Source organism: Tamandua tetradactyla, chromosome 4 (genome assembly GCF_023851605.1).
Source record: "Tamandua tetradactyla isolate mTamTet1 chromosome 4, mTamTet1.pri, whole genome shotgun sequence".
Classification (NCBI taxonomy): Eukaryota; Metazoa; Chordata; class Mammalia; order Pilosa; family Myrmecophagidae; genus Tamandua; species Tamandua tetradactyla.
The window spans coordinates 53205515-53217838 of NC_135330.1; the positions used below are offsets into that span (position 1 = coordinate 53205515).

Here is a 12324-nt window from a genome sequence, read left to right on the forward strand (position 1 = left end):
AAAGAATGCAATGATCTCTGTTGTATATGTAAGTTGGAATAGTTTAACATTATGCAGTAAATTAAAGAAAATTCTCAACTAACAAAAGGAAATACAAATCTGAAAAAAAAAAGATGTATCTTAATTTACACTCTCTTATGTCAGTATAGAGAGGAGGGGCTCCTTTAATAAGTGGCATACAATTTATGGTAGTAGTAGGAGTGGTTAGCAAGTGTTCTATTTTTTATTTTCACAGATAACATATATCTTCTAATTACTCCCTTTTTTGTCTTCTTTAAAGAATACGAAAGTCTCAAACTGTGCCATCTCATTACAGTCACTCCATATCAGGAAACGTACAAATAGGAGACTAAAACCACCCAGTAATTTGAACACAGATATTTTAATAAAAGTTTTATGAGAAGGCGATTACAGTTATAAGCTTTAGATAAAAGAATTAAAGTGAACTCTAAAGAGTATAGTACAAACCAATATAGCAAGCACTCATCACCTCTAAGGCTGAGATAGAGAATTCAAAGAAGAGCGTCCTAGTAGTAAGTTAAATAAACAAAGGGCTTTTACACATTCTCATGAAGCCTCAACTTCTCTAAAGTCAGTAAGAACATAAGAAGTTTTACATTATCATATCTTTTAAGTTGAAATACTTTTGTATTATGCAATAAATAAAATAAAATTTTAATTAACAAAAGAAAATATGTATCTGAAGAAAAAAAATGTGCCTAGCTCATCAGTGCCTTCTTCCATCAGTACAGAGAAGTGCTCTCCCTTAATAAATGGCTTTCATTTTTTTTGGTATTGGGGGAGTGGTTGTTAAGTCTTCTATTTTTTATTTCTATAGATAACTAATTTCTTCTTCACACTCTCATTTCATCTTGATCACCAAGTCCTTTGGTATCAGTTAGGGTGCAGTGAGGAGACTAAAATCACACAGTAATTTGAACAGGGAAACTTAAAATTTATTATGAACAGGGGATTAGAGTTGCAAATTTTAACTAATAGGAATTAAAGTGAACTCTAAAGAATGGAGTACAAGCTGATATAGGGGCACCTATAACCCCTAGGGATGAGATAGAGAATTCAAGAAATTACTTTACTCCCTGTAGTAAATTAAAATAATGGGGCTTTTTCAGACCACCATGAAGCCTCAGCATCTCTAAAGTCAACAACAACATAAGGAGTTGTGCATCGTCATGTCTCTGCCTCTTAGAACCTATGGTTATTTCCCTCAGTGGCCACCCCCATAAGGCTAAATATAATATATATAAATAATTTATGTACATTACAGTCATGTTTCCTAGTCAATATATATAGCTTCTTCTGACTACAATAGAGGGAGAACTAAAAATTTGTTCTGTGCTTGCTTTTTCTTTTTTTAACTGTAAGTTTATTTGATAAATCTTATCAAACCTTCATTTGCTGGCAGATTGCTCTCATTTACTTAGAAAGACTTCATCTAAATGAATTTGGCAACGCTTCAGGAAAAGAATCATTCTAAAATGACTTTAAATGAAAACATAAATTGTGACATCTTTCACTTCTGAGATTGAAATTTGTGCTTTTACCTGATAAAAAAATGTATTTAATATCAAATTATTTGAATGATGAGCCATCTTACATTCATGTGAAGGACTGAACCTTGCACATGTTTCTTTTATTTGTCATCACATATTTTAAAAAACTAATCAATGAACCCAACAATAAAATACAACTTCACAATTTAGCATTATTGCCTGAGAAATAGTAAACTGAGTTTCAAGGCAATAAAAGCATTTATTTGAACTCTTAGAACTACATTGCTGGGAGCACAGATTTAGATAGCAACCCCGATTTTTTCTCGTTTTGTGGTTTACATAACTGGGTTTTTAAAGAAAAAGAAAGTTACATAAATTGCTTTTAAAGAATTATTATTATTGGATATTTGCTCCATATGTCCTTCCAGTTAGGCATTTTACCGATTTCTTTATCTTGGGGTTGGTTCATGGTGTCTAGATGTCCTCAGATTTCTGAGAAACATGTTTGCTTATGAATGTGCATACTTTGGTATATGTGCATGGCTCAGATGTGCATAAGAGAAACTTTAGAATGGCTTCATGACTGTACAGAACATCTCTTAGCCATAGTAACTCATTTTATTTTATTTCTTTTCACACAATCATTACAGTGGAATTTTTCTTCTGAGGCTTAACATTCATATAATAAACTGTTAAAGATACATTATTTATGTGTGCTGCTTCATGAATATTTTACATTTTATACACCCACTTCACCATAACCTTGATCAAGATATATAATGGTCACACGATTCAGTACTGCTTTTCTCTTCTTTTGCTTTTCAGTACAGCCCTTCTTATGCCACCTCCCACTTATATCCTGCCCATCTCCAGAAATAAATAGATTTCTGGACTTGCAAATTTTGTGCAATCTTGTCTGTTTTGAACTTCATGCTATTGGAATTGTAATCAATATACAGTTTTCTCTCTTAGATTTCTTTTTGACTCAAGAATTTATCATTTTTTTCTTTAATGATTATTGATCCTTAAATTCTTTTAAATTAATATTTCAGTATGCTTTTTTTTTTACAAAGTTTATCCTTTGAGCTTCCCATTTATGCTTACAGTCATTGCTTCATTGGTGTGATAAAGAGACCAAAGATCAGTTTTGTTTACCCAGTAGTTGCTCCACACTTCTGGGAAAACTTCATTTCATCATTGATGGTGTTGGTGCATAGACAAGTGATCTGTGTGTGTGCAAATGCTTTGGACTCACTTCAGTTGCATTGATCAGCTTTTCTTACATTATGCCACTAATACATTTTTTTAACAGTATGTGTTTTTATATATCTTTATACCTTCTGCTGAAAATCTTCCAAAATAGTTCCTATCAAGTTTACCTTGGCCTTACACACATGTGTTTTTTTGTTGTCATGTCAATTATCCATCCATACATATATATATATGGGGCAGACTACAGTGGCTCAGCAGGCAGAGTTCTTGCCTGCCATGCCAGAGACCGGCATTCACTTCCCATTGCCTATCTATGAAAAAAAAAAATATATATATATATGAGTCATATTCACCCCTACAGGGGACATGGCATCCAGGGGTGAAAGTCTCCCTGGTGACGTGGGAGATGAATCCAGACCTGGCAGCTTGGGATCAACAATTCCATCCTGATCAAAAGGGGGAAAAGAAGTGTGATTAATAAAGTATCATTGGCAGATAGAGTTCAAATAGAGTTGAGGGGCTACTCTGGAGGTTGCTCTTATGCAAGCTTCAGGTAGACTTTGCTACCTACCATAACCTGCCAACCCCCAACGAGAACCATTCCAGCCAATCCCAAAGAACACTTAGGGCAACGTATAATATTCCACAAGTGTTCCACGTACTAGAGTAACTTTCCAGAAACCTACAACTTTCATATGGGTCCCTGGACCAGATAAATCCTGAAACCTAGAAGGGCCAGCCTCTCCAGAACATCAGATAGTTCCATATCCCTACCCCATATCAGTGACAGGCCCTTCCAATATCAAAAGTTTAGAATTGCCATAGCCCAAACACCCTTAAAGAGAGGAATGGAATGATCAAAGGTAGTGGTGGTGTTATACAGAGAAGATAGGATTTAACAAATGAATATGAAATGCTGAATCATTAAATTTATATCTCTTTTAGTGTCCAATATTTTAGAGCAGCTAGAAGTAAAAACCTAAAATTGTGAGATTGTAATGTGTCAAACTCTGAAATGTGTTCTACAACAAATTGTGGTGCTGTGCTTTGAAATTTATAGCTTTTTTGTATATATGGTATTTTTCACATAAAAAGAAGGAAAAAAGTCAATTGTGATGATAAAAATATATTTAAGCCCTCTAGCTTCCTATATTCTGGAGCAGCTAGAAGGAAAATTACAAGAGGATCATATAGTAGCCCATGACAAACTTTGGAATCTGTCCTGTAACTACTTGTTGAAGAGTGCTTTGAAAACTATTGCTTTTTTATTTCTTTCCTTTGTATATATGCTATATTATACAATAAAAAACTTAAAAAATTAAAAATATATACATGAGTCATAGTCAGAGCATAAGTTATTTGGAGAGTACTGATATCTTAACCATGGACTTCCAGCCTGTGAATAACATGTGCTTCTCTTTTTAGCCTTTTTGTATGTCCTTAGCAACATTTTGCAATTTTCACTATAGAGATTTACTAATATTTTGTTGAATTGTTTATATTTTATGTTTTTTGGTCTTCATAAAGGATAATTCTCTTATTAAATTTCATTTTACAATTCTGTGTTGCAGGAGAAAAATCTCTTTTTCTATACTTGTTCTAAGGTTGTTTTCCTAAATAATTTTTGCGATGTCCATAAGATTTTAATTACACAGTTTTGTTTTACTATTTTACCACTGTTGTTTCTTTTATTTTTTCTTCTTGATTTAATGAATTTGTAGGAACCTATTTACTAAGAACTACTCTTTATTATTCTCTGGTAATTCTCTTTGTTCTTAATTTTATTTTATCTGTTATTAATGTAACCACTCCAATTGTCATGCACTTAATTTCTCACATGATAAACATTTCTAAAAGTTTTTCTCAGATGTGGCCTCTCTCTCTTAGCCAACACAAGCAAACTCACTGCCCACCCCTCTCTACGTGGGACATGACCCTCAGGGGTGTGGACCTTCCTGGCAATGTGAGACAGAAATCTGAGAATGAGCTGGGTCTCAACATTAAGGGATTGAAAAACCTTCTCGACCAATAGGGGGAAGAGAGAAATAAGACAAAATTGAGTGTCAATGGCTGAGAGATTGCAAACAGAGTCAAGAGGTTATCCTGGAGGTTATTCTTATGCATAATATAGCTATCACCTTTTTAGTTAAGGTGTAATGAATGGCTAGAGGGAACTGCCTGAAAATGTAGAGCTGTGTTCCAGTAGCAATGTTTTTTAAGATGATTGTATAATGATATAACTTTCACAATGTGACTGTACGATTGTGAAAACCTTGTGTCTGATGCTTCTTTTATCCACCTTATTGACAGATGCATAAAACATATGGATTAAAAATAAAGAAATAATAGTGGGAGCAAATGTTAAAATAAATTTAGTAAAGAGAAAATTGTTTTTGCTTTCAGTTTAACTGTATTTATATGTTTAAATAGTCCCTTTTAAAGCAAATTTCATTGAATTTAAAATTTGTATTCAATTTCACAATGTCTTCCTTTTCATTTGTGTAGTTAGCTTATTTTTATTTTATATTGGTGATAATATTGTAAAATTAATTTGAATTGTCCCCCTGAATATGTTCATTGTTCTTGTATGCTTGTTTGTTTTTACTGACACCAATCATCTCTCTATGATTGTTGAAACTAATCTTAAGAATCTAGCTTAATGATTTTATGCCTTTATGTCCTCATAGACCCCATGAAAATTGAAGTAGAGAAAATTTCTACCACTACATAAAGTGTTCTCAGGTATATTTCCAGTCTGTAGGACAACAAATATCTAAAAGTAACCACAGTTATGATTAGATTTGCCAGATCCTGAACTTCATTTGAATGGAATTATATCAAATACAATTTGCATGTATCTATGTTTGACTTTTCTCTTGAAAGAATAGTTGTAATTTTCATCCAAGTTGTTGGCTATAGCAGTATTTCTTTTTTTTTAATTGCTGGTCAATATTGCAATGTATGAAAATGTTACAAGTTTTTATCAATTCTCTTGCAACAGTTCATTTGGACTAGTTCTTTTTGTTGTTGATGTTTTATATAAAATAAAATGAACCACTTCGCATGTATCTTTTTGTGGGCACACACTCTGAATTCTTAAGAATGTTCAAATTACAACGTTTAACTGATAAGAAAGGCATAAATTTTACTTTACTGTTAATTACTGACATATTCCAAATGGGATAGCATTTTACTCTTTGTGGTGATTTGGATTTAATGCACAAGAAAAGCAAGTTCTTAAACATAATGTATTTGGGTGGGTGCAGTCCTTTGTAAATAGCACCTTTTGCTGCAGGTACTTCAGTTAAGGTGTGATCAGACTAATCAGACAGGTCCTAATCTTATTTCTGGAGTCTGTTATAAGAGAACAAACTTCAGACAGAGAGAGTGGAAGCCACAGAGGGAACAGCAGGAAATTGAACATTAATGAGTCTTGGGAGAGGTGGGAGAGACAAGGATACTCCTCCATGTGACATGTCAAATTCTTACATTTGCCTCCCACTGAGATTGGCTCTTCATAGGGGAGGCTCCAACAGCCCTCTCTCTCAGGGTAAGTGAGGCCTTTTTGTCTGAGGTGTGATCGCTTAGTCTGTCAGACTGGCAGTGACTGTCGGAGAGTCGTGTGAGCACTCCCCGACCGCAACCGACAGACATATCCAGGGGTTGCAGGTCACTCTCCCGAGGGACGCCTCAGGATTGGGGGACCTCCAGGGACGCCTGGAGGCTTCCTACAGGGCCGACTCTGATTCCGTTTCCCTTCTGACGGGGGTAGACTCGATCACAGTCATCAGGCCAGTCTGAGCTGTGTCTCTGAAACTGTGTAAACGTGGTGTGCCGGCTCTGTGTGTGTCTGTCTGTATTTGTGTGTTGGGAATTGTTTTTGTTTTACCAAAGATGGGTCAGGGAATGTCGACTCCACTTTCTCTGACCTTAAGACAGTGGTCTGAGGTCAGGGAAAGAGGTCAGAATCTATCTCTTATAGTAAAGAAAGGCAAATGGCAGACCTTCTGCTCAGCCGAGTGGCCCTCCTTTAACGTGGAATGGCCTCGTGAAGGAGCTTTTCATCTACCCTTGATTCGGGCCGTCAAGTCAGTCATCTTCCGCCCTGACCCGTATGGCCACCCGGACCAGCAGCCCTACATCATGGTTTGGCAGGACCTGTGTGAAAACCCACCTCCATGGGTAAAGCCGTTTCTCACTCCTCTTGGTCAACATGACTCTCCCTCTGTACTCCCAATCAAGGTGCCGGGGCCTTCTCAAGCTCTCAGACTCTATCCTTCCTACCTCCTGCAGTCCTACCAATCCCAATCGATCTACTCCTCTTTGACGCAGGTCCTTCTTCCCCTCCTCCCTACCCTTCAGCTCCGGTACAGGACCCCCCTTCTCTTAGCTCACCTTCTCCCTCCTCTAGTTCTCTCTCCCCGCCCTCTTCCATTTCCTCTCCGCAGGTTCACCAACAGATGATCCCAGATGAACCAGGACCGGCACATAGTACACGAAGCAGACGAGCACTAAGCCCATCTGATGTGGCGGTCACTCTCCCCCTCAGACCATACGGGCCTCCAGTGGATGATGGACACGGGGGAGAAATGCCCGCTCTACAATACTGGCCCTTTTCCTCCTCTGACTTATATAACTGGAAAAATAATAACCCTCCTTTTTCCGAGTCTCCTACTAGGCTGACTGGATTGGTGGAGTCCCTTATGTTCTCTCACCAGCCCACTTGGGATGATTGTCAACAACTCCTGGGGACTCTCTTCACCACGGAGGAGCGAGATCGGATCCTACTAGAAGCCAGGAAGCAAGTTCCTGGACAAGACGGGAGACCCACCCAACTCCAGCATGTCATCGATGATTGGTTCCCGCTGCGCCACCCTAATTGGAACCCGAACACCTCTGAAGGTAGGGAGCATCTGTCCATCTATCACCAAACTCTAGTAGCGGGTCTCCAAGCAGCCGCACGCCGGACCACCAATTTGGCCAAGGTAAGAGAGGTTATTCAGGGAGCGGACGAATCGCCCTCAGTCTTTTTAGAAAAACAAATGGAAGCATACCATAGGTATACTCACTTTGACCCTCAATCAGAGGATCAAAGAGCCTCAGTGGCCATGGCCTTTATCGGCCAATCAGCTCCAGACATTAGACGCAAGCTGCAGCGCTTAGACGGGTTGCAGGACCTAGCCTTGCGAGATTTAGTCAAAGAAGCTGAAAAAGTGTTTTATAAAAGAGAAACAGAGGAGGAAAAGAACAAAGGAGAGAGAGAGGGAGAGGAAAAAGAGATGGTAAGAAAGAAAAGGAGAACGAAAGAATTAACAAAGATCCTGGCCACAGTAGTTGAAAGAAACACTGAAGTAGAGGACGAGCTAGAGAAAATCCCTCGGGTCGGCATTATCGTACCCCCCCTTAGTCCAGACCAGTGTGCCTACTACAAAGAAACTGGGCACTGGGCCAAAAACTGTCCGAAAATACGGAGGGGTACTAGGCCCCCAAATTGGCAACAATCGGCCACGTTGGCTCTAGAAAGTGAAGACTAGGGGAGTCAGGGCTCGGCACCCCTCCCCGAGCTCAGGGTAAAATTTAATGTGGAGGGGACACCAATTAATTTTGAAGTCGACACAGGAAGAGTAGTGTCGGCCCTCCAAGAACCTATAGGCCCGCTCTCTACAAAAAGGTCCTTAGTGCAGGGAGCAAATGGCAGTCGCTACCGCACCTGTACTACCAAAAGAACCATGGACCTGGGGAAGGGGAAGGTTCAACACTCCTTCCTAGTCATCCCTGAGTGCCCTGCCCCACTTATGGGAAGAGACTTGTTAACTAAACTAAGGGCGAGAATCACCTTCAATCCTAAGGGGCCAAAGGTGGAATTTTTAAACCCACTAGTAAGCCAACCTGTAATAACTGCCCTCACCTTGCCAGTCGAAGAAGAATATCAGCTGTATGTAAAACCAGAACAGCTCCACAGTTCTATTCCTCAGGCCTGGCTTGAAGAATTCCCTAATTCCTGGGCAGAAGTTGCCAGGTTAGGGTTGGCAGTCAATCAGCCCCCAGTAGTAGTGACCCTAAAGCCCACCGCCTCTCCAATTCGGGTAAAACAATACTACTTAAGCAAGGAAGCCTGGGAAGGAATCAAGCCCCATATAGAGAAATTCCTTGGCTTGGGAGAACTTAAGCCCTGTCAATCAGCCTGGAACACTCCCTTATTGCCAGTCAAAAAGCCAGGGACTAGAGACTATAGACCGGTGCAAGACTTACGGGAAGTAAATAGCAGAGTGCAGGATATACATCCTACGGTGTCAAATCCCTATAACCTGCTCAGCACTCTCCATCCTGAAAAGACTTGGTATACTGTGCTTGATCTAAAAGATGCTTTCTTCTGTCTGCCCTTGCATAAGGACAGTCAACCCTTGTTTGCTTTCGAGTGGATCGATCCAGAGACGGGATCCTCGAACCAACTGACTTGGACACGCTTGCCCCAGGGGTTCAAAAACTCCCCCACCATTTTTGACGAAGCTCTTCATAAAGACTTAAGCTCCTTCAGAATTCAGCATCCCAGAATCACCTTGCTACAATATGTGGACGACTTACTGTTGCAGCAGACACTAAGAGGACTGTGAGTATGGAACCCGAAAATGTTAAATGAGCTAGCCGCACTGGGGTACCGAGCCTCGGCCAAAAAGGCCCAAATCTGTAAAATGGAAGTAATCTTTCTGGGATATACTCTTAAGAATGGAAAGCGATGGCTCACCAAGGCTAGAAAGAAAACTGTAACACAGATACCCCCGCCCATGACCCGAAAGCAGCTACGAGAGTTCTTAGGGACAGCGGGATTCTGCTGGTTGTGGATCCCATGGTTTGCAGCCCTTGCTGCCCCATTATATCCCTTGCTCAAAGGGAGCACTGATTTCCAGTGGGGAATAAAACAGCAGGAAGCCTTCGACAGCATTAAAAAGCGTCCTGTCAGCTCCAGCTTTAACCCTCCCAGACGTGAATAAACCTTTCACGCTTTACATAGAAGAAAGGAGAGGCGTGGCTAGAGGGGTCCTAACACAGGCTTTAGGCCCCTGGAGGAGACCGGTGGCCTATCTGTCCAAGTGATGAGATTCAGTTGCCAGCGGATGGCCACGCTGTCTCAAGGCCATCACGGCAGCTGCCCTCCTGGCAAAAGACGCAGACAAACTCACTCTAGGACAGAAGCTGACCATAATAGCCCCTTACGCCCTGGAGAGCATAATCCGCCAGCCTCCAGATAGATGGATGTCAAATGCCAGAATTACCCACTATCAAAGCATCCTCCTAGACAAAGACAGGGTACTTTCGGGGCCCCGTCAGCTTTAAACCCGGCTACCCTGCTCCCGGATGAGACCGCGGACCTGTGCTGCACACTTGCCAAGAATATTAGCTGAAGAACCGAATCCGCAGAGACTTAAAAGACAACCATTACCTAACTCAGAGGTAACCTGGTTTTCGGACAGAAGCAGCTTTCTCCAACATGGTAAGAGGCGAGCGGGAGCGGCGGTAGTCAGTGGGACAAAAGTTATTTGGTCTTCTAGCCTCCCGGAGGGAACATCTGCCCAAAAGGCTGAACTAATTGCCTTCACAAAAGCTCTAGAACTAGCAAAAGAAAAGCAAGTGACTATCTATACAGATAGCCGTTATGCCTTTGCTACTGCCCATGTACATGGGGCAATTTACCAACAAAGAGGGCTATTAACCTCAGCTGGTAAAGAAATCAAACACAAAGAGGAAATTCTTAAACTCCTGGCAGCAGTCATGCTTCCCAAAGACTAGCCATTGTCCACTATGCTAGCCACCAAAGAGGCTTGGACCCAATAACCATGGGTAATACGCGAGCAGATGAAGAAGCAAAAGTGGCAGCATTAAGGGACTCTGTAAACTTGGTCCTAATAACCAAAGAAAACCAGCAACCCCCTGAAACACTATCTGAAGTTACACCCCAAGGAGAATTGGAAGCCCTAGCTTACATACAGCAGGTCCACCAGCTCACTCACCTGGGGACAGGGAAACTACAGCAGCTCCTGCAAGACCAGAGGGAATCGTACCCTCTGGCAGCCTCAAAAAGAAGAGAACTGGCAGATCGCGTAGCTAGAGAATGTCAGGCGTGTCAAATTGTGAACGCCTACCCCACCAAAGCTCCTAACGGAAAAAGACTAAGGGGAACTCGACCTGGGCAGTTCTGGGAAGTCGACTTTACTGAAATTAAACCTGCAAAATATGGACTTAAATACTTACTAGTTTTTATAGACACCTTTTCAGGATGGGTTGAAGCCTACCCAACTAAGAAAGAAACAGCCCAGGTCGTAATCAAGAAGATTATGGAAGAAATTTTTCCCCGGTTCAGTCTACCAAAGGTAATAGGGTCAGATAACGGACCCGCATTTGTAGCCCAGTTAAGTCAGGGTGTGGCCAGGATATTGGGGATTGATTGGAAATTGCATTGCGCATACAGACCCCAAAGCTCAGGACAGGTAGAAAAAATGAACAGGACAATTAAAGAGACCCTAACCAAATTAGCTATAGAGACTGGCTTGAAGGATTGGACCATGCTCCTGCCTTATGCCCTGTTCAGGGCCCGGAATACCCCCTCTGCTCTTATGTGTAATCTAACCCCTTATGAAATCTTGTATGGAGCGCCACCTCCAGTCAAAGACATGTCCTCCATTCTAGAGATTAATAGTTCCCTTCATACCCCCTTGCTTGACAGGCTGTGAGTCTTGGAAAAAGCCCAGCGGTTCCTGTGGCGGCAGCTCTCCACCTCCTACCAGCCAGGAGACAACAGAACTCCGCATCAATATCAGGTGGGAGACTTCGTCTACATCCGCCGCCACCAGGTACAGACTCTTGAACCTCGCTGGAAAGGACCGTATCAGGTACTCTTGACCACCCCCACCGCAGTCAAGGTCGATGGCATCGCATCCTGGATCCATGCATCTCACCTCAAACCTGCGCCTTCGCCCTCTGAGTCCCAATGGAAACTGGAAAGGACTGACAATCCTCTCAAGCTGCGGGTTCGTAGGGTTACTACTCCTTCTCCTCCTTCCCCCAGGGGACCCCAATTCCAACCCGCATAAGCCTTGGAAATGGACAATATCCAGATGGGAAAATGGGAAGACTATAAAAACTTGGGAAGGAGCAGGGGAAACTTCTTTTCTAGTGACCCCTTGTAATCTTACTATTCTGAGGGACGACCCCGTGCCCTGTTGCGACCTAACCCCCATTACCTATGTCCCGCATCCAACAGGTAAAAAGTTATTAATAGCCCAGGGCATTATTATTGTGCCTACTGGGGCTGTGAGACTTTAGCTACAAAATGGGCAACCTCAGGCGACCCCTTCCTTAAAGTAGGATACCAGAAAAACTGTTCTAATAATCCTGAAACCTGTGGGTCTGATGGGCTTGGGAACATCTATGGAGGACTCACGACTGACGGTAGGCTACATCGAAATACTCACAAAACCTTGTGCTAAAATATGGCTTAATATCACTAATCCCTCAGATACAGTTGGATAAGTGGAAAAACTGGGGAGTCAGGCTATATGAAAAGGCACTGATAGGGGAGAACTAATACTAATTAAGAAGGAAG

The 12324-nt window shown here is 41.4% G+C and overlaps 1 long non-coding RNA gene across 1 annotated transcript in view; it reads right to left on the reverse strand.

Annotated features, from left to right (window-relative positions):
* The window catches only part of LOC143680798 (uncharacterized), a 149809-nt gene that overhangs the window by 129258 nt on the left and 8227 nt on the right, over positions 1-12324 (reverse strand). The window lies entirely within an intron of this gene.